General features: G+C 41.0%; 1 protein-coding gene across 2 annotated transcripts in view; it reads right to left on the minus strand.

Annotated features, from left to right (window-relative positions):
• The window catches only part of TAOK1 (TAO kinase 1), a 613,695-nt gene that overhangs the window by 275,240 nt on the left and 314,995 nt on the right, over positions 1-23,460 (minus strand). The gene's annotated exons all lie outside the window — the stretch shown is intronic.

Genomic DNA, 23,460 nt, shown 5'->3' on the forward strand with positions numbered 1-23,460 from the left:
TTAAGCCACAACACCCTGCGGGCTAGTACAGATATCTTGGCTCCCAGCTAAATAACTTGCATGGTAGCATTAGAATAAAAGAATTGGCTAGCTTAAAAGCCTTAATTCTGTCCTGGATCTCCGCCCAAGGAGTCTCTACCCAAATGGAACCAGACAAGGCAACGCACCAAAAAGATGCCGCACTAGACACAGTGGCAATACAAACTTCAAATAAGCCTCCAGCTCTTGTCCATTGGATCCTTACAAAAGCAGCTATCCTCTATAGCGATCGTAGTTCTCTTAGCCAGAGTAGAAAAGGCCCCTTCTTTTATAGGCACCACGCACAATAAATATTTAATGGAGTCAGCAACAGGAAACATCCTTTTAAATACAGGAGACAGGGAAAAAGGAATCCCTGACTTCTCCCATTCCTGTGAAAAATCTCCTTTGCACAGTCTGGAACAGGAAAATCTTCCACAGTGGAAGTAACATCATAGTAAATAATACGTTATTATATTTCTTAGGGTTGACAATGACAGAGTATCGGAGTCGCCCAAAGTAGCCAAAACCTCCTTTAACAATACACAAAGGTGTTGAAGCTTAAATCTGAAGGTTACTACTTCAGCATCAGATGAAGGAATTATACTGTACGAATATGAGATTTCACCCTCAGAGGCCACCGACATAGCCTTCTTAGACTTATGAGAAAGGGCAACATGAGTAGCAGAAGGCGGAACAGAAACCTTACTATCTGAATCTCTAAATTTCCTCTTGCATTTTCCCCTTAACATAGGAAATTTCCTATAATGCCACAAATACCACAGAGGATAGCTGTGCAGCAAAATCTATAGGAAAATATACTCCTCCAGGAGACTGAGAGGAACCACAGGGCACTACATGTAATGCCATTAAGGCTTGGGACAGTCAAGGAAAAAGCTGTGGCATAGCCAGAACAGCATCATCCTAAGAGACATAGGGCTCCGAGATATCTCTCTCCACATCTAGAATACAGTCTAAACATGCAGCACAGAATTGAAGAAAAATAAAAACAATTTGTGCCTCAAAATATCATAGGTTTCAAACCGGTGGCAAAAGAACTACAATATTGCACAACATAACCTCTTACCCACTGATCCACAGAGGACACAGGTGCCATAATTTTATTATAAAGTTCAAACTTTAAAGGGATAGTAAACCCCAAAATTTTATTTTATGATTCAGATAGAACATACAATTTTAAACAACTTTCCAATTGAATTCTATTATCATATTTTCTTCATTCTCTTTTTATCCATTGCTGAAGGGACAGCATTGCACTACTGACAGGAAGCTGAAAATATCTAATTAGCCAATCACAAGAGACAAATGTGTGCAGGCACCAATTAGCAGCAGTTCCCACTAGTGTATAATATGTGTGTATTCATTTTTTATCAAGGGATACTAAGAGAACGAGCACATTTGAAAATAGAAGTGAATTTAAAAGTGTCTTAAAATGGCATGCTCTTTCTGAATCATGCAAGTTTAATTTTGACTTTCCTATCCCTTTAAGTAACTATGTACTGGATACACCATGTACAAAATCACAAGAAGAAAAAAGCGGCAGAGCTTCCCTGCCGGACTAAACACACCGAAAAAAAATGCATCCGTGAAAACGCTGCTCTGCTGACTATAATTGAAGAGGAGAGGCGGACCACGTGACTCGTCAGCAGTAAAAATGAGCCTAGAAAGAAAGAGCGCGTCTTTCAGCACTTCCCCACCATGAAAACAGTGATGGCGTAACCAAACATGACTCCGGTCACAATTTCTTGCTAGAGAAAAACGCAAAAGTACAAAGCGTTTAGTTCTCAGCACTACTTCCATGTAGCAGATGATTGTGGGATACCAATACCAAAGCTTTAGGACACGGATGAAGGGAGGGAACAAGACAGGTACCTTAAACGGAAGGCGCCACTGCTTGTAAAACCTTTCTCCCAAAAATAGCCCCCGAAGAAGCAAAAGTATCGAATTTTGAAAATTTGGAAAAAGTATGCAGCGAAGACCAAGTCGCTGCCTTGCAAATCTGTTCAACAGAAGCCTCATTTGTAAAAACCCATGTGGAAGCCACTGCTCTGGTAGAATTAGCAGTAATTGTTTCAGGAGGCTGCTGGCCAGCAGTCTCATAGGCCAGATGGATGATGCTTTTCAGCCAAAAGGAAAGAGGTAGCAGTTGCCTTCTGACCTCTCCTCTTACCAGAATAGATGACAAACAATGAAGTTGTTTGTCTGAAATCCTTAGTTGCTTGTAAATAGAACTTTAAACCACAAACCACATCAAGATTATGTAACAGACGTTCCTTCCTCGAAGAAGGATTAGGACACAGAGAAGGAACAATTTCCTGATTAATATTCTTATTAGACACAACCTTAGGAAGAAAACCGGGTTTGGTACGCAAAACTACCTTATCTGCGTGGAACACCAAATAAGGTGAGTCACACTGCAGAGCAGAAGAGATAGCTACCAGAAACAAAACTTTCCAAGATAAAAGTTTAATATCTATGGAATGTAAAAGTTCAAACGTAATCCCTTGCAGAACTGAAAGAACTAAATTCAGACTCCATGGCGGAGCCACAGGTCTATAAACAGGCTTGATTCTGACTAAAGCCTGGGGATCCCGGGACCTGGACCCATAAAGAGGAAGTTTGGCATTCTGACGGGACGCCATCAGATCCAATTCTGGAGTGCCCCATAGCTGAGTCAGCTGGGCAAATACCTCCGGGTGGAGTTTCCACTCCCCCGGATTAAAAGTCTGACGACTTAGAAAATCCGCTTCCCAATTGTCTACTCCTGGGATGTGAATTGCTGAGAGGTGGCAAGAGTGATCCTCCGCCCACCTGATTATTTTGGTTACTTCCATCATTGCTAGGGGACTCCTTGTTCCCCCTTGATGGTTGATGTAAGCTACAGTCGTGATGTTGTCCGACTGAAATCTGATGAATTTGGCCGCAGCTAGCTGAGGCCATGCCAAAGAGCGTTGAATATCGCCCTCAGTTCCAAAATGTTTATCGGGAGAAGAGATTCTTCCAGAGACCATAAGCCCTGAGCTTTCAGGGAGTCCCAGACAGCACCCCATCCCAACAGACTGGCGTCGGTTGTTACAATGATCCACTCTGGTCTGCGGAAACACATTCCCTGAGACATGTGATCCTGAGACAACCACCAGAGAAGAGAATCTCTGGTCCCCTGGTCCAATTGTATTTGAGGAGACAAATCTGCATAATCCCCATTCCACTGTTTGAGCATGCATAGTTGCAGTGGTCTGAGGTGTATCCGTGCAAAAGGGACTATGTCCATTGCCGCTACCATTAGTCCGATTGTCTCCATGCACTGAGCTACAGACGGCCGAGGAATGGAATGAAGAGCTCGGCAAGCAGTTTAGAGTTTTAACTTTCTGACCTCCGTCAGAAATATTTTTATTTCTACCGAGTCTATTAGTGTTCCTAGGAAGGGAACTCTTGTGAGGGGGGAGAGAGAACTCTTTTTGATGTTTACTTTTCACCCGTGAGACCTCAGAAAGGCCACTACGATTTCCGTGTGAGACTTGGCTCTTTGGAAAGTTGACTCCTGAATTAAGATGTCATCTAGATAAGGCGCCACTGCTATGCCCCGCGGTCTTAGCATCGCAAGGAGGGACCCTAGCACCTTTGTGAAAATTCTGAAACCCGAAAGGGAGAGCCACAAACTGAAAATGCTTGTCCAGAAAAGCAAACCTTAGAAACTGGTGATGATCTTTGTGGATAGGAATGTGTAGATACGCATCCTTTAGATCCACGGTAGTCATATATTGACCCTCCTGGATCATTGGTAAGATTGTCCGAATGGTCTCCATCTTGAATAATGGGACTCTGAGGAATTTGTTTAGAATTTTGAGATCCAGGATTGGTCTGAAAGTTCCATTGTATGTAGGTCTTCTACACAGCGTAACAACGCCTCTTTCTTTGTCATGTCTGTAGACAGACGAGAAATATGGAACCTTCCCCTTGGAGGGGAGTCCTTGAATTCTAGAAGATATCCCTGGGATACAATCTCTAAGGTCCTGGGATCGTGTACGTCTCTTGCCCAGGCCTGAGCGAAGAGAGAGAGTCTGCCCCCTACTAGATCCGGTCCCGGATCGGGGGCTACCCCTTCATGCTGTCTTGGGTGCAGCTGCAGGCTTCATGGCCTGTTTACCCTTGTTCAAGCCCTGGTAAGGTTTCCAGGCTGCCCTGGGTTGTGAAGTGTTACCCTCTTGCCTTGCAGCAGGGGAGGATGAAGCAAGACCGCTTCTGAAATTTCGAAAGGAACGAAAATTATTTAGTTTGTTCCTTGTCTTAAAGGACTTGTCCTGAGGGAGAGCATGGCCTTTTCCCCCAGTGATTTCTGAGATAATCTCTTTCAATTCAGGCCCGAAAAGGGTCTTTCCCTTGAAAGGGATGTTCAGCAGTTTGGATTTTGACACATCATCGGCCGACCAGGACTTGAGCCATAGCACCCTGCGCGCCACAATGGCGAAACCTGAATTCTTTGCCGCTAACTTAGCTAGTTGGAAAGCGGCATCTGTGATCAAAGAATTAGCCAGCTTAAGAGCCTTAATTCTGTCCATAATATCCTCATATGAGGTCTCCGTCTGGAGCGCATCTTCCAGCGCCTCGAACCAGAAAGCAGCTGCAGTAGTTACAGGAACAATGCACGCTATAGGTTGGAGAAGAAAACCTTGATGAACAAAAATTTTCTTAAGTAAACCCTCTAACTTTTTATTCATAGGGTCTTTAAAAGCACAACTGTCCTCAATTGGTATGGTTGTGTGTTTAGCAAGTGAAGAAACAGCCCCCTCCACCTTAGGGACCGTCTGCCACGAGTCCCGCGTGGTGTCAGATATGGGGAACATTTTCTTAAAAACAGGAGGGGGAACAAACGGAATACCTGGTCTATCCCACTCCCTAGTTACTATATCCGCAATCCTCTTAGGGACCGGGAACACATCAGTGAAAACAGGAACTTCTAGGTATTTGTCCATTTTACACAATTTCTCTGGAACCACCAAAGGGTCACAGTCATCCAGAGTAACTAATACCTCCCTGAGTAATAAACGGAGGTGTTCTAGTTAAAATTTAAAAGCCAACGTATCTGAGTCTGTCTGAGGAGCAACCTTTCCCGAATCTGACATTTCTCCCTCAGACAGCACCTCCCTCGCCCCCATTTCAGAGCGTTGTGAGTGTATATCAGATACAGCTACGAAAGCTTCAGAATGCTCATAATCTGTTCTTAAAACAGAGCTATCACGCTTTGCAGGTAACACGGGCAGCTTAGATAAAAATACTGAGAGAGTATTATCCATAACTGTCGCCAAATCTTGTAAGGTAAAAGAGTTAGACGCGATAGATGTGCTAGGCGTCGCTTGGGCGGGCGTAACTGGTTGTGACACTTGGGGAGAGGTCTACGGACTAACCTCATTACCTTCTGTCTGAGAATCATCTTGGGCCACATTTTTAAGTGCAACAATCTGGTCTTTAAAATGTATAGACATATCAGTATACGTGGGACACATTTTGAGAGGGGGTTCCACCATGGCTTCTAAACACATTGAACAAGGATTTTCCTTGGTGACAGACATGTTTAACAGACTAGTAGTAAGACAAACAGGCTTAGAAATCACATTAATCAAGCAAAAACACACTTTGCAAAAAAACGTTCTTTTTAAGTAATAAAAAAGGCACACAATTTTCCAAAACAGTGAAAAATGCACCAAACTTTCTGAAATTTTCACAGTATGTACATAAAGCATTGGTAAGATTGCACAACTAGCAAAAAAATCGATTAACCCCTTAATGCCCAAACCGGATCAATAGTAAGCTAACAGACCGGTTAAAACAAATTTAGCACCTTGCCACAGCTCTGCTGTGGTCCTACCTTCCCTTAGGAGTTGGATTTATGGGGAAAAAGCTTCTTATGGGTCCTCAAACTGTAGCAGGAGCCACCATGTAAACACAGCCTGAAGATCTAGTCAATCTAACTGCGCATCTGAGGCGCGAAATTAGGCCCCTCCCACCTTACTCCGGTGCTGTGAGGCCTAAAGAAACACTCCTAGGAGTTATAATATTAGCCATGTGGGTAACAACCCCTGAAAGAAACCCAAAGGGACCTTCTAAGTGTCTCAAAAACGATATTTATAAGTAAAAACCGTTTGCCATAAAAAAAGTGTCAACCCATAAAATAGTGTCAACCAGCATAAATTAGCCCTGTCATGTAAGCTTGCAATTCAATACTTAGTCTCTGAATAAAGCTTACCCTTCCTCATGGGGATCTTATCAGTCCTTTTCTAGCATTATCACAGTCTTGTCTAGAAATAAATGACTGAATATACCTTATTGCAGCCTAATCTGCAAACCGTTCCCCCCAACTGAAGTTTTCTTGTGCTCCTCAGTCCTGTGTGGGAACAGCAGTGGATTTTAGTTACAACATGCTAAAATCATCTTCCTCTCTGCAGAAATCTTCATCCCTTTTCTGCTGGAGAGTAAATAGTACAAACCGGTACCATTTAAAAATAACAAACTTTTGCTTGTAGAATAAAAACTACAAATCTAACACCACATTCACTTTACCCTTCCAAGAGAGACCCTATTGCTTAGAGCCGGCAAAGAGAATGACTGGGGGGTGGAGCTAGAAGGGGAGCTATATGGACAGCTCTGCTGTGTGCTCTCTTTGCCACTTCCTGTTAGGAAGGAGAATATCCCACAAGTAAAGGATGAATCCGTGGACTGGATACACCTTACAAGAGAAAAAGTAATAATCCCCGTCTCTGAATCATAAGATTAGTGCTTGCTCCCGCCTTAAATATCCTGCATAAAGGATATACATGTCTCATAATATTGCAGAGTAATTTATTTAAGTGCCCATCCTCCATACCAAGAAGACATAAAGGCACTTAACTGCAAGTTTAGCTGTCAGGCAGGAAGGCAACTTACACGGTGTGAGAGGACACCACTCCTCACAGACACCTGTAGAAAGAGAAAGAACAGAGTAAACCTACTCTGGCTTTCTATACTATGGCAGCAAAATGTTGGGAAAATGAAGCAAGGCCCACCTTACAAGTTCCTAACTGCTTTAAAGCCACCACTACCCTTACTGAAGAGATTAATGTGGACTACGGCTAGACCCCGAAATCTTACTTGTAGCGAAAAAACCCCATAATTTATGCTTACCTGATAAATTTATTTCTCTTGTAGTGTATCCAGTCCACGGATCATCCATTACTTGTGGGATATTCTCCTTCCCAACAGGAAGTTGCAAGAGGATCACCCACAGCAGAGCTGCTATATAGCTCCTCCCCTCACTGCCATATCCAGTCATTCGACCGAAACAAGCCGAGAAAGGAGAAACCATAGGGTGCAGTGGTGACTGTAGTTTAATTAAAATTTAGACCTGCCTTAAAAGTACAGGGCGGGCCGTGGACTGGATACACTACAAGAGAAATAAATTTATCAGGTAAGCATAAATTATGTTTTCTCTTGTTAAGTGTATCCAGTCCACGGATCATCCATTACTTGTGGGATACCAATACCAAAGCTAAAGTAAACGGATGATGGGAGGGCCAAGGCAGGAACTTAAACGGAAGGAACCACTGCCTGTAGAACCTTTCTCCCAAAAACAGCCTCCGAAGAAGCAAAAGTATCAAATTTGTAAAATTTTGAAAAGGTATGAAGTGAAGACCAAGTCGCAGCCTTGCAAATCTGTTCAACAGAAGCCTCATTTTTAAAGGCCCAGGTGGAAGCCACAGCTCTAGTAGAATGAGCTGTAATCTTTTCAGGGGGCTGCTGTCCAGCAGTCTCATAGGCTAAACGTATTATACTCCGAAGCCAAAAAGAAAGAGAGGTTGCCGAGGCCTTTTGACCTCTCCTCTGTCCAGAGTAAGCAACAAACAGGTTAGATGTTTGACGAAATTCTTTAGTAGCTTGTAAGTAAAACTTCAAGGCACGGACTACGTCTAGATTATGCAAAAGACGTTCCTTTTTTGAAGAAGGATTAGGACACAATGATGGAACAACAATCTCTTGATTGATATTCTTGTTAGAAACCACCTTGGGTAAAAACCCAGGATTTGTACGCAGAACTACTTTATCTGAATGAAAAATCAGATAAGGAGAATCACAATGTAAGGCAGATAACTCAGAGACTCTCCGAGCCGAGGAAATAGCCATCAGAAACAGAACTTTCCATGATAGAAGTTTGATATCAATAGAATGAAGGGGTTCAAACGGAACCCCCTGAAGAACTTTAAGAACCAAGTTTAAGCTCCATGGAGGAGCAACAGGTTTAAACACAGGCTTAATTCTAACTAAAGCCTGACAAAATGCCTGAACGTCTGGAACTTCTGCCAGACGCTTGTGTAAAAGAATAGACAGAGCAGCAATCTGACCCTTTAAAGAACTAGCTGATAATCCTTTGTCCAAACCCTCTTGGAGGAAGGACAATATCCTAGAAATCCTAACCCTACTCCATGAGTAATTCTTGGATTCACGCAGGCGCTATCAGAATCACCGATGCTCTCTCCCGTTTGATTTTGGCAATCGAGGGAGCAGAGGAAACGGTGGAAACACATAAGCCAGGTTGAAGAACCAAGGAGCTGCTAGAGCATCTATCAGCGTCGCTTCTGGGTCCCTGGACCTGGATCCGTAACAAGGAAGCTTGGCGTTCTGGCGAGACGCCATGATCCAGTTCTGGCTTGCCCCAACGATGGACCAATTGAGCAAACACCTCCGGATGGAGCTCCCACTCCACCGGATGAAAAGTCTGACGACTTAGAAAATCCACCTCCCAGTTCTCTACGCCCAAGATGTGGATCGCTGATAGGTGGCAAGAGTGAGTCTCTGCCCAGCGAATTATCTTGGAGACTTCTGACATCGCTAGGGAACTCCTGGTTCCCCCTTGATGGTTGATGCAAGCCACAGTCGTGATGTTGTCCGACTGAAATCTGATGAACCTCAGTGTTGCTAACTGAGGCCAAGCTAGAAGAGCATTGAATATTGCTCTTAACTCCAGAATATTTATTGGGAGGAGTTTCTCCTCCTGAGTCCATGAACCCTGAGCCTTCAGGGAGTTCCAGACTGCACCCCAACCTAGAAGGCTGGCATCTGTTGTTACAATCGTCCAATCTGGCCTGCGAAAGGTCATACCCTTGGACAGGTGGACCCGAGATAACCACCAGAGAAGAGAATCTCTGGTTACCTGATCCAGATTTAGCAGAGGGGACAAATCTGTGTAATCCCAATTCCACTGACTGAGCATGCATAATTGCAGCAGTCTGAGATGCAGGCGCGCAAATGGCACTATGTCCATCACCGCTACCATTAAGCCGATTACTTCCATGCACTGAGCCACAGCAGGGCGCGGAATGGAGTGAAGAACACGGCAAGCATTTAGAAGTTTTGATAACCTAGACTCCGTCAGGTAAATTTTCATTCCTACAGAATCTATAAGAGTCCCTAGGAAGGAAACCCTTGTGAGAGGAGATAGAGAACTCTTTTCTTCGTTCACTTTCCACCCATGCGACCTCAGGAATGCCAGAACTATCTCTGTATGAGACTTGGCAATTTGAAAGCTTGACGCCTGTATCAGGATGTCGTCTAGATAAGGAGCCACTGCTATGCCTCGTGGTCTTAGAACCGCCAGAAGTGAGCCCAGAACCTTTGTGAAAATTCTTGGGGCTGTAGCCAACCCGAAGGGAAGAGCTACAAATTGGTAATGCTTGTCTAGGAAGGCAAACCTTAGGAACCGATGATGATTTTTGTGAATCGGAATGTGAAGGTAGGCATCCTTTAAATCCACTGTGGTCATGTACTGACCCTCTTGGATCATATGTAAGATGGTTCGAATAGTTTCCATCTTGAATGACAGAACTCTGAGGAATTTGTTTAAGATCTTTAGATCCAAAATTGGTCTAAAGGTTCCCTCTTTTTTGGGAACCACAAACAGATTTGAATAAAAACCCTGTCCTTGTTCCGTCTGCGGAACTGGATGGATCACTCCCATTACTAGAAGGTCTTGCACGCAGCGTAGGAATGCCTCTTTCTTTATCTGGTTTGCAGATAATCTTGAGAGGTGAAATCTCCCTTGTGGAGGAGAAGCTTTGAAGTCCAGAAGATATCCCTGAGATATGATCTCCAACGCCCAGGGATCCTGAACATCTCTTGCCCATGTCTGGGCGAAGAGAGAAAGTCTGCCCCCCACTAGATCCGTTGCCGGATAGGGGGCCGTTCCTTCATGCTGTCTTGGGGGCAGCAGCAGGCTTTCTGGCCTGCTTGCCCTTGTTCCAGGACTGGTTAGATTTCCAGGCCTGCTTGGATTGAGCAAATGTTCCCTCTTGTTTTGAAGCAGAGGAAGTTGATGCTGCACCTGCCTTACGCGCCTGGATGGCGAATCCGGAATTCTTAGCCGTTAGTTTAGTCAAATGAACAATGGCATCAGAAACAAATGAGTTAGCTAGCTTAAGTGTTCTAAGCTTGTCAATGATTTCAGTCAATGGAGCTGTATGGATGGCCTCTTCCAGGGCCTCAAACCAGAACGCCGCCGCAGCAGTGACAGGCGCAATGCATGCAAGGGGCTGTAAAATAAAACCTTGTTGAATAAACATTTTCTTAAGGTAACCCTCCAATTTTTTATCCATTGGATCTGAAAAAGCACAACTGTCCTCAACCGGGATAGTGGTACACTTTGCTAAAATAGAAACTGCTCCCTCCACCTTAGGGACTGTCTGCCATAAGTCCCGTGTAGTGGCGTCTATTGGAAACATTTTTCTAAATATAGGAGGTGGGGAAAAAGGCACACCTGGTCTATCCCACTCCTTACTAATAATTTCTGTAAACCTTTTAGGTATTGGAAAAACATCAGTACACACCGGCACTGCATAGTATTTATCCAGTCTACACAATTTCTCTGGCACTGCAATTGTGTCACAGTCATTCAGAGCACCTAACACCTCCCCAAGCAATACACGGAGGTTCTCAAGCTTAAGTTTAAAATTAGAAATCTCTGAATCAGGTTTCCCCGAGTCAGAGATGTCACCCACAGACTGAAGCTCTCCGTCCTCAGGTTCTGCATATTGTGACGCAGTATCGGACATGGCTCTTACAGCATCTACGCACTCTATATCTCGTCTAACCCCAGAGCTATCACGCTTGCCTCTTAATTCAGGCAATCTGGCTAATACCTCTGACAGGGTATTATTCATGATTGCAGCCATGTCCTGCAAAGTAATCGCTATGGGCGTCTCTGATGTACTTGGCGCCATATTAGCGTGAGTCCCTTGAGCGGGAGGCGAAGGGTCCGACACGTGGGGAGAGTTAGTCGGCATAACTTCCCCCTCGACAGAACCCTCTGGTGACAATTCTTTTATAGATAAAGACTGATCTTTACTGTTTAAGGTGAAATCAATACATTTAGTACACATTCTCCTATGGGGCTCCACCATGGCTTTTAAACATAATGAACAAGTAGTTTCCTCTGTGTCAGACATGTTTATACAGACTAGCAATGAGACTAGGAAGCTTGGAAAACACTTTAAACCAAGTTAACAAGCAATATAAAAAACGTTACTGCGCCTTTGAGAAAAACAAATTTTGACAAAATTTGAAATAACAGTGAAAAAAGGCAGTTACACTAACGACATTTTTACAGTGTATGTAACAAGTTAGCAGAGCATTGCACCCACTTGAAAATGGATGATTAACCCCTTAATACCAATAACGGAATAATAAATGACAAAAACGTTTTTAAAACCAGTCACAACAACTGCCACAGCTCTACTGTGGCTGTTACCTTCCTCAAACACGACTTTTGAAGCCTTTTGAGCCCTTCAGAGATGTCCTGTATCATGCAGAGGGAAGCTGAATGTCTCTGTCAACAGTGGAAAGCCTCAGGAAACTGTTTCTAGGCAAAAATCAAGCCAGCCATGTGGTAAAAAACTAGGCCCCAATAAGTTTTATCTCCAAACATATATAAAAACGATTAACATGCCAGCAAACGTTTTATATTGCACTTTTATAAGAGTATGTATCTCTGTTAATAAGCCTGATACCAGTCGCTATTAAATCACTGCATTTAGGCTTAACTTACATTAATCCGGTATCAGCAGCATTTTCTAACAAATTCCATCCCTAGAAAAATGTTAACTGCACATACCTTATTGCAGGAAAACCTGCACGCCATTCCCCCTCTGAAGTTACCTCACTCCTCAGAATATGTGAGAACGGCAGTGGATCTTAGTTACTTCTGCTAAGATCATAGAAACCGCAGGCAGATTCTTCTTCTAAATACTGCCTGAGATAAAATAGTACGCTCCGGTACCATTTAAAAATAACAAACTTTTGATTGAAGAAAGAAACTAACTATAATACACCACTCTCCTCTTACTACCTCCATCTTTGTTGAGAGTTGCAAGAGAATGACTGGATATGGCAGTGAGGGTAGGAGCTATATAGCAGCTCTGCTGTGGGTGATCCTCTTGCAACTTCCTGTTGGGAAGGAGAATATCCCACAAGTAACGGATGATCCGTGGACTGGATACACTTAACAAGAGAAATCCAATTTTCTTCACACACCAAAACTTCACCTCCTCCAATGATAAAGGCAAAGAGAATGACTGGGGATTGTGGGAAGGAGAGTGATGTTTAACAGCTTTGCTGTGGTGCCCTTTCCCTCCTCCTGCTGGCCAGGAGTGATATTCCCACTAATAATTGATGACGTTGTGGACTCAACATATCTTAGGAAAGAAAACTGTTTTGTAAAAGCTGTGAATGCTTGTTTGTTTTTCACTGGGGCCAGAGTAGCTGGACCAGTAATAGTAGTTAGGAAAACTACTGTTAGTCTCCTAAAGTAGTAGGCCTTATTGTTTTGTATTTTCTGTTGCAGCTGAAAAGTATTTTTCATTTAAAAGGGGACGTATACCCTGACTCTGGAAAAAGACTGTTTTACTTTTAATAAAGAAAAGTTTCATACAAAATATAATTGCATGACCGTATTTGCAGTGGTTTTTTCACTATATATATATATATATATATATATATATATATATATATATATATATATATGTGTGTGTGTGTATGTGATATGTGTGTGTGTGTGCATTGAAGCCACTTGCAGTTAAGTAGATAAAAACATGTAAAATCATATTTATGAAATATTTATTTTTATTATAGTGTTATACTATGTATGTACTGTAAATATTTCACATACCAATGATCGTCACATAGCAGAATATGTACTATGTTTTTTTAAATAGATATTAATATATTGTTTGTATTTGTATGGTACAAAAAAAGTGGAGAAAAAAAGCCAAATCTGACACATTCCACGCAAAACTCCAAAAATGGACTGGACAAAATTATTGTCACCTTCTCAAAATTGTAAGAAATAATTGCATTCCAAGTTTGTGATGCTCCTGTAAATTTGTAATTAAACTCACCTGTATTAATTAACAGATGCTGACAATATAGAAATCACACCGACAACCAGTTAAAATTGTGAAATTGACTTAACCTTTCTGTGTGTCTCTGTGTGCCACACTGAGCATGGAGAAGAGAAAGAGCAGCAAATAAATTGTGGAAAAGCATGGACAATCTCAAGGATACAAGTCCATCTCCAGAGATCTTAATGTTCCTGTATCCACTGTGCGCAACATTGTCATGAAGTTTACAGCCCATGGCACTGTATCTAATCTCCCTGGACGTGGACGAAAGAGAAAAATTGATCAAAGCTTGCAACGATGGATTGTTTGAATGGTGGATAAAGAATCTTGATCAACTTCAAGACAAATTCAAGCTGACCTTCAGGCACAGGGTACAAATGTGTCAGCTCGCATTATACATCGCCATCTGAATGAAAAGGGACGCTATGGTAGGAAACCCAGGAGGACACCACTGTTGACACAGAAACACAAAAAAGCCAGATTGGAGTTTGCCAAAACATACCCGAGGAAGCCAAAATCCTTTTGGGAGAATGTGCTGTGGACAGACTAAACAAAATTACTGCTTTATGGTAAAGCCCATCATTCAACTGTTTTCAGAAAAAGAAATGAGGCTTTAAAAGAAAAGAATACAGTCCCTACAGTGAAACATGGTGGAGGTTCAATGATATTTTGGGGTTGCTTTGCTGCTTCAGGCACTGGATTTCTTCACTGTGTGCATGGCATTTTTAAATCTGAAGATTACCAAATAATTATGTGGTGCAATGTAGGGCCAAGTGTCAAAGTTGGGTCTCCGTCAGAAGTCATGGGTCTTACAGCAGGATAATGACCTAAAGCACATGTCAAAAAGCACCCAGAAATGGTTTAAGACAAAGCGCTGGAGAGTATTGAACTGGCCAGCAATAAGTCCAGATCTCAATCCCATATAGCACCTGTAGAGAGATCTCAAAACAGCATTTGGGAAAAGGAACCCTTCCAATCTGAGAGACCTGGAGCAGTTGGCGAAAGAAAAGTGGTCCAAAATTTCAGTAGAGAGGTGTAAGAAACTCATTGATGGTTACAGGAAGCAATTGATTTCAGTTATTCTTTTCCAAGGGGTGTGCTACCACATATTAAATTAAGGGTGGCAATTTTGTCCAGTCCATTTTTGGAGTTTTGTGTGGAATGTGTCAGATTTGCCTTTTTTCTCTCCACTTTTTTGTGTCATACCAATACAAACAAAAGAAATAAACATGAGAATGCCTAAACAATTGCAACAATTTTCTGGGCAAAGTGGTGCATTATCTAACAGAAATGCAGGGGTGCCAATATTTTAGGCCATGACTATACAGTATGTTTGTGTATAAATATATATTTGTGGAAAACAACATCAGATAAATATAGAGATATGTATTTATGAACAAATAGAACATAATCTGCTGTGTGAAGAACATTGGAATGTTAAATATTAATATTTTCATGACAGGTTAGCTCATTTGACAATATGTGATCAGGTTTGCGCAGTAGGGTGTTTTTTTCCACTTTTTTTGCTGCATTAACTTCTATGGGGAAATACGTTATTGCGCACATGCAATACTCTGTTTGGCTTTTTATGCGTGTTGGGTTAGCGAGGGAATGAAAACAGTTTACTTTCAACTTGTAATACGAACGCTTATCGACGCACACGAAAAGCTTGGGAACGTTAAATACAGATCCACGTGTAATCCGGCCCTCAATGTTTGTAACAACTGCATAATAATAATTTTTACATATGAACATAGCACAAACATCAAATGAAGTACAAATATATTTGGTCCAAGAGTAAAGCATATTCATTGTGGTGCATTATTTCTTTATTTAGGATACTTTGAAGTGACACATTAAAGGGACACTGAACCCAAATTTTTTTCTTTCATGATTCAGATAGAGCATGCAATTTTAAGAAACTTTCTAATTTACTCCTATTATCAAATTTTCTTTATTCTCTTGGCATCTTTATTTGAAAAGCAAGAATGTAAGTTTAGAAGCCGGACCATTTTTGGTTCACAAGCTGGGTTGTTCTTGCTGATTGGTGGCTAAATTCACCCACCAATAAACAAGTGCTGTCCAGCAACTGCACCAAAAATTGGCTGGCTCCTTAGCTTAGAGCCTTCTGTTTCAAATAAAGATAGCAAGAGAATGAAGAAAAATTGATAATAGGAGTAAATTAGAAAGGTGCTTAAAATTGCATGCTCTATCTGAATCATGAAAGAAAAAAAATGGGGTTCAGTATCCCTTTAATAAAGGCAGAAGTTTTAACGTCAATGGACCTGTTGCGTAAATAAGCACTGAACAGCCCCGGTTAACAGAATTAGAAAACACACTGTCGTAATTAACTACCAACAGTTTAAAGTATGCATGTGCACATAGAGATCACCGCTTTAAGATTTAATAGGAGACTAACTTTCATCTCTGTTGAGATTAGCTGCCCAAGCCTGTGTACATGTTTATAATTACGTAATTGCATTCTATTCTTTTGAATTATCTGTGGAATGTAATTAAGTAATTGTAAGCATGAGCACGTTGAGGTAGCTAATCTCGACAAGGTAGCTTTTTTCGACAGGACACTGGATCCAATGGAATAATTAAATCTTTTTTTTTTTTCTTAAAATAAATCAGGATACTTTTTTTTTAAATAATAAAATATTTAAGTCTTGATAAAGGCCTAAATATTGGACGAAACGCATTGACACACACAGCTTCTATCTGGTAAGCCTCCACTTTAGGAGACACTTTATTATTTTAAACTCACAGTAATGCACCATATGTATTTTCTGTTCACAGGTACACGTGGATCACAGACAGTACATGGGATTTAACAATCTTTGCAGATACTTTTGCCACTATTTTTTTATTTTTACCTTCTTGTTTGGTTTTCCTTTCATTGTTTTTTTTTCTCTTTTTAATCATTGACTTTTTCCAAATTTTTTCTGCACTTTTCCATTTTTTCACTTAATCGACTTCACAAGATTTCAAACATGTCCCAATTGACCCCCCCATTTTTGGGGGCACTGCTCAGTTTTATTTTTCTTTGTTCAAGGATTGGAACTTAATTACACATACACCAAACTGGATGGAAATTGCTGTTTCTGCTAACAAACTGCTAACTGGAGGATTGGTATCACACCTCCTTTTGTCACTAATTCAAGACTGTTTTCATGTTCTTTATATCTTTTTATTTTTAGCATTCAATTATCATGGATTTATGTTTTTTAAATGAATTTACTTTTAATGTCTATTTGTATTAAAATTGTTTGCCTTTATATTATAATAGTAATATATTCGACAGTATTCAATATTATTTTCTTTATATCCTCTTTTATACACCATTGACTATAGGCACTCCTGTTTTTCTTTTTATTTCTATATTTTTATTTCTTTAAAGGTTTAAGTTAAAGGGACTTGAAACCCAAATTTTTTATTTCATGATCTAGAAAGAGTATGCAATTTTAAACAACTTTCTAATTTACTTCTAATATCTAATTTGCTTCATTCTCTTGATATCCTTTGCTGAAAAGAATATCTAGATAGGCTCAGTAGCTGCTGATTGGTGGCTGCACATAGATGCCTCATGTGATTGGCTTACCCATGTGCATTGATATTTACTCAACAAATGATATCTAAAGAATTAAAGGGACACTGTACCCAAAATTTTTCTTTCGTGATTCAGATTGAGCATGAAATTTTTAGCAACTTTCTAATTTACTCCTATTATCAAATTTTCTTCATTTTCTTGGTATCTTTATTTGAAATGCAAGAATGTAAGTTTAGATGCCGGCCCATTTTTGGTGAACAACCTGGGTTGTTCTTGCTGATTGGTGGATACATTCATCCACCAATAAAAAAAGTGCTGTCCAGAGTACGGAAAACAAAAAAAACTCAGATGCCTTCTTTTTCAAATAATGATAGCAAGAGAACAAAGAAAAATTGATAATAGGAGTAAATTAGAAAGTTGCTTAAAAGTGCATGCTCTTTCTGAATTACAAAAGAAAAAAATTGGGTAGTGTCCCTTTAAGCAAATTAGATAATAGAAGTAAATTGGAATGTTGTTTAAAATTGTATTCTCTACCCAAATCATGAAAGAAAATGTTTGGGTTTAGTGTCATTTTAATACTGACAAATTGTCTATAAAATACAAATATCCTTAGTCATATATGTATGTGTGTATAATGTAAACATTCCAAACAAACTTTTACAAAGCAGTTCCAAGTCTTGATTTATTTATTTTTTTAACAAATACAGAAGCAAAACATCTGACAACTGGTTAAAATACTGGAAGCAAAGCACTAGATATTAAATAGTATGAGCTTGTATATCATTTATTTAATTATGTGTAGTAAAAAAACTTTTCAATATACTTTATTTTGTACCCTTTCCTTATATAACTAAATTTGTTGGTTTTCTAAATTCCACTGAATTTCTATAACGTAATAGGTGCTACCATATTTTAACTCAACTTGCCCCTAATCTCTCTCTTCTGCTGAAGACAGTTAAGGACAGATATAAAACGGGCAAGATTTTAATAACTAATAAAAATTTAAATTATGCTTACCTGATAATTTTCTTTTCTTCTGACGGGAAGAGTCCACAGCTGCATTCATTACTTTTGGGAAATCAGAACCTTTGACACCCCGGCCAAAGGCTTAAATATCTCCCCTACTTCCCTCATCCCCCAGTCATTCTGCCGAGGGAACAAGGAACAGTAGGATAATTATCAGGGTGAAAAAGGTGCCAGAATAAGCAAAAAATACGGCCGCCCCATAGGATACAGCGCGGGCGGAGAGCTGTGGACTCTTCCCGTCAGAAGAAAAGAAAATGATCAGGTAAGCATAATGTAAAGGGACAGTCAACACCAGAATTTTTGTTGTTTTAAAAGATAGTTAATCCCTTAATTACCAATTCCCCAGTTTTGCATAACCAACACAGTTATACAGGTGGCCCTCGTTTTACAACGGTTCAATTTACACCGTTTCAGAATAACAACCTTTTTTTCCAGTCATGTAACTGCTATTGAAAAGCATTGAGAAGCAGTGCATTGATTAAAATAGCCAGTAGGTGGAGCTGTCCGCTTGTGTTGCAGCAAAGCCAAGCAAGCTGAAATTAATCAGTTTAACCAGACCTTAGCTATCGAGCAGATTTCAAAGGAACAAGATCTTCCTGTCTATAAATCAGTCCAGATTGGAATGCATAGAAAGAACTGTTTGCAGAAAAATGCAAGTGAAGTCTGTGATGTGTGATTATTTTATTAGGTTTATAATGCTGTTTAACAAATGTTTTTGTTCATTTAACTTAGTTTAATTATATATTCTGTGTTGTGTGATTATTTTATTAGGTTTATAATGCTGTTTAGCATTTAAAGTCTTCATTTCAAAGCTTTAAAAATAATGTATTAGGTGTTACTTATGACAATTTTGAGAGGGGCCTGAAACCTATCTCCCTCACTTCCTATTGACTTACATTATAATTTGGGTTTCAATTTACAAAGGTTTCGATTTACAAACAATTGCTTCTGGAACTTAACCCTGGCGTAAACTGAGGGCTATCTGTAATTATACACTTATTTCAGTTATTTTGACAGACTTGCATTTTAGCCAATCAGAGCTGTCTCCATGGTAAATTCACGAGCATGAGCCCAATGTTATCTATATGAAACACATGATCTAATGCCCTCTAGTGGTGAAAAACTATCGAAATGCATTTAGATTAGAGACGGCCTTCAAGGTCTAAGAAATTAGCATATGAACCTCCTAGGTTTAGCTTTCAACTAAGAATACCAAGAGAACAAAGAAAAATTGGTGATAAAAGTTAATTGGAAAGTTGTTTAAAATTACATGCCCTATCTGAATCATGAAAGTTTTTTTTGGACTTGAATGTCCCTTTAAGTTTTTCTTCTTAAACGGGAAGAGTCCACAGCTGCATTGGGAAAACAATACCCAAGCTAGAGAGGACACTGAATGCAAAACGGGCGGGTACAAAAAGCGGCCCCTTCTGAGGGCACCACAGCCTAAAACCCAAAACACCCAACAGAAAAAAAACTGCTTCACTAGAAGCCAAAGGACAAAAAGAAAAAAGGCAGAGATAACTGCCCAACAGTTAAAACCAGCAAGGCCCTTGCTAGAGTCCCGCAGGCACACAGCAAAATTAAATTCACCCCCAAGGAAACTCAGCTACATGAGTAGCAAGGAAACTCAGCTACATGAGTCCGAAAGGACCCTCAGAACCCAAAGGAACTAGGACCAAGAAAAGGAACTCCAAAGGAGTGAACCAGGAAGAAACAGGGCACCTATGAAATGACCCTGCCGAACCAGCAAAGCGAGGTCTTGTAAAGCCCCCTCTACCCAAAACAAAGGACCAAGAAATGTCCTGAGAACTTAAAAGGAGGAAAGAAAAATCCCTCCCTTACACAGAGCGCACACTAGCACCCAGAATAGAGAAACCGAAAGACAAACCGTCCCCGGGAGCCACTGAAAAAAACAGCATCAGATATCTGAATATGCTCCTCCAAACCACAGGCGTCCTGCTACAAATAAGGACTTAAAGGGACAGTATACACTCATTTTCATATAACTGCATGTAATAGACACTACTATAAAGAATAAGATGCACAGATACTGATATAAAAATCCAGTAAAAATGGTTTAAAAACATATTTAGAAGCTTTCAGTTTAGCTCTGTTGAAAAGGTAGCTGGAAAGCCCACTGCCCACTTTTGCATATGAAAAGACCCTTTACACAAACAGGAGCAAGCTGGAGAAGGTAGCTGACGGTATTCAAATAAAACTTTGGGGCTTGGTTAGGAGTCTGAAAATCAGAGCAATGTTATTTAAAAATAAGCAAAAGTATACATTTTTTAAAAAAAATAAACTTTATGGGCTTTATAAATAGATCATCTACAAAACATTTATGCAAAGAAAAAATGAGTGTATAATGGCCCTTTAACGACCACAGGTCGCCACCCTAGCTATGAAAACGCACAGGACCTTTTTCAGAAGAACAACTTTGAAACAGTGCAGGACAGGATCTTCCCAAAAAAGGATAGGAAGGAACCAAACCCAGAACCCGGTAGAGAAAACTACCTGCCGAGGAGGGATCGACCAAGAAGCTTCTCACTTTAAAGAAGGCTCACCATAACTATAATACTCGACTAAGATCAACAGATCCCTGCTCTCGCTCAGGTAATGGGCCAAGCATCAAAGTGACTGATAATGTCCAAAAGACTTAGGGATTAAAAGTACCCTGAATCATAAAGAAGGAAGATCCATCCCTTCCCACTGACATCTCGCACACCAGGCAGGGGGGGGGGCAACTCCACCGACAGAGGCATAAAGGGTACCTCCAAGCACCAGGCGGATACAGTGGGATGTCAAATTCACCCCCAAAGGGAGGAAAAGAGAAACCAGAACTAACAATATGCTAGCACACAATCAAGGTGCAAATAGCTGCAGCTGGTTTCAAATTGTAAACCGTCCGCTCGCTAGACGGCTAAGTTCACCATCAGACTAGAACAGCGTCTAGATTTCCCTGCAAGGGAGAGATTACTCCCGTAGGAACAGAAGACGTCCCGGACTGGGAAACTGGGCTGTCCAGAACCAGACCTAAGGGATCTGGATACAGACCCTAAAAAAATAGTCAAAGACAGGACAAACAAACTCGGTACCCGAAAACTCGGAACCGGCTTAACTATTTAAAAACAACTGAGGAACCAGGTTATCCTATCCGGAGTAGACTTGCACCATAGGCGAAGCAATAACTGTCATATCCAAGACAACTTGAACACTGAAACGTCCCATACACAGAGAGCTTAGGACACCCGCAGCGGGATACAACTCCCCACAGAAGGGTGATAGGTAGTAGTGAAGCCACACAGCCACTCTGGAAGGCCCTAGTCCAAAGACTAAGAACGTACGAGGAAAACAGAAAACTCTGCTTAGGAATGCTAGATGTCACCAGAAGCACAAACGGATAACAGGAGCTTTACCAGGGTACAACCCACAACCTCCTGCTTCAGGAGTGGGGGAGGCAACCACTACCCCACCTCTCCTATAGAAACTGGATTGATAAACTAACGAAAGTCTTCAAGATACTCAGGATCCATGCAAATTTGGTCGCCTGCAAATCATGATTTAGGTGAGGATATGTGTCACCCATCAGTGAAGGGGCACTCGCTTTAAGGAACACCTAAACACAGCTGGATACGAACTCTTGACCCTCAGCTTTGAAGGCAGCAAGGTTTACCACTAAGCCAACGAGGGGCACCATCTCTGACACCCCAACGGCTCGAGGATAGAAGAAGGAACATGAATCCTTAGCCCTAGCGGGAGACATCCAAATTGCCTAAGCAAGGGCGACACAGTAAAGGTGGGAGACAACCATCTGAAAATCTCACAAAGAATGGGAGCAGACGAGATTCCGGAAGCAGAGTAGTTCCAGCAACAGATGACCTGAAGCCAACCAAGGAAAAAGACAAAAGGCCCCTCCACCTCAATCTGAAGAGGTACCGTCATCAAGGAAACAAAATCCAAAAGGGGAGCCTCAAAATATAAAATAAGGACAATCACCCCAAGAGAACCCTAGTAGGATCTGCCCGCCCAAGAGGAACATGACAGATAGGACTGACCCTGATGCCCCAAAAGGCCGACGGAGAACCAGCCTGACGTCAATGAACGAAGGCTTCCTCTACCATGTTCCTCATTTTTTTATTTTAGCCCTGCATGGGCAGAGCCTCAAAAAATTATTGGGAGGTTCACTTCATGAAAACTCTTAGCAAAAAGCAAAGCATTATTGAAGCTGAAGAGACCCCAGAATAATAACTCCTCATCCGAGTGAGTAACTAACCACCCAGCCAAGTCAGCCAGTTACACCAGCACCACGTGGATGATATAGACCATAAGGAACAGAGATAGCGCCCTATCAGGACCAGTCTGCTACATGGGGCACTCCAACTGACCCAGGCCACAGAAAATTTGAGACCCCAATAGGAATCGACAAAAAGGATATAAGACATAACAGTGTACTAACACCTTAACATGAGACTTCCACAGAAGCGCCCAAGCGATCACAAAATTGCTAGTATCAGATTCCAGAGAAGAAATATTTCCCAAAGGAAAAATCATAACAGAATGAGAAAAAGAGGGCAGCACCCACAGGTGAACGCCCATGAAGAATGGGTACACCAACAGGAGCAGCCAATCAGACTCCATTCTCAAAAAGCTCAGAACTGGAATAAGATGCACAAAAAAACATAATTTATGTAAGAACTTACCAGATAAATTCATTTCTTTCATATTAGCAAGAGTCCATGAGCTAGTGACGTATGGGATATACATTCCTACCAGGAGGGGCAAAGTTTCCCAAACCTCAAAATGCCTATAAATACACCCCTCACCACACCCACAATTCAGTTTAACGAATAGCCAAGAAGTGGGGTGATAAAAAAGTGCAAAAGCATATAAAATAAGGAATTGGAATAATTGTGCTTTATACAAAAATCATAACCACCACAAAAAAAGGGTGGGCCTCATGGACTCATGCTAATATGAAAGAAATGAATTTATCAGGTAAGTTCTTACATAAATTATGTTTTCTTTCATGTAATTAGCAAGAGTCCATGAGCTAGTGACGTATGGGATAATGATTACCCAAGATGTGGATCTTTCCACACAAGAGTCACTAGAGAGGGAGGGATAAAATAAAGACTGCCAATTCCTGCTGAAAATAATCCACACCCAAAATAAAGTTTAATGAAAAACATAAGCAGAAGATTCAAACTGAAACCGCTGCCTGAAGTACTTTTCTACCAAAAACTGCTTCAGAAGAAGAAAATACATCAAAATGGTAGAATTTAGTAAAAGTATGCAAAGAGGACCAAGTTGCTGCTTTGCAAATCTGATCAATCGAAGCTTCATTCCTAAACGCCCAGGAAGTAGAAACTGACCTAGTAGAATGAGCTGTAATCCTTTGAGGCGGAGTTTTACCCGACTCAACATAGG

The sequence above is a fragment of the Bombina bombina genome, chromosome 3 (genome assembly GCF_027579735.1).
Source record: "Bombina bombina isolate aBomBom1 chromosome 3, aBomBom1.pri, whole genome shotgun sequence".
Taxonomy (NCBI): Eukaryota; Metazoa; Chordata; class Amphibia; order Anura; family Bombinatoridae; genus Bombina; species Bombina bombina.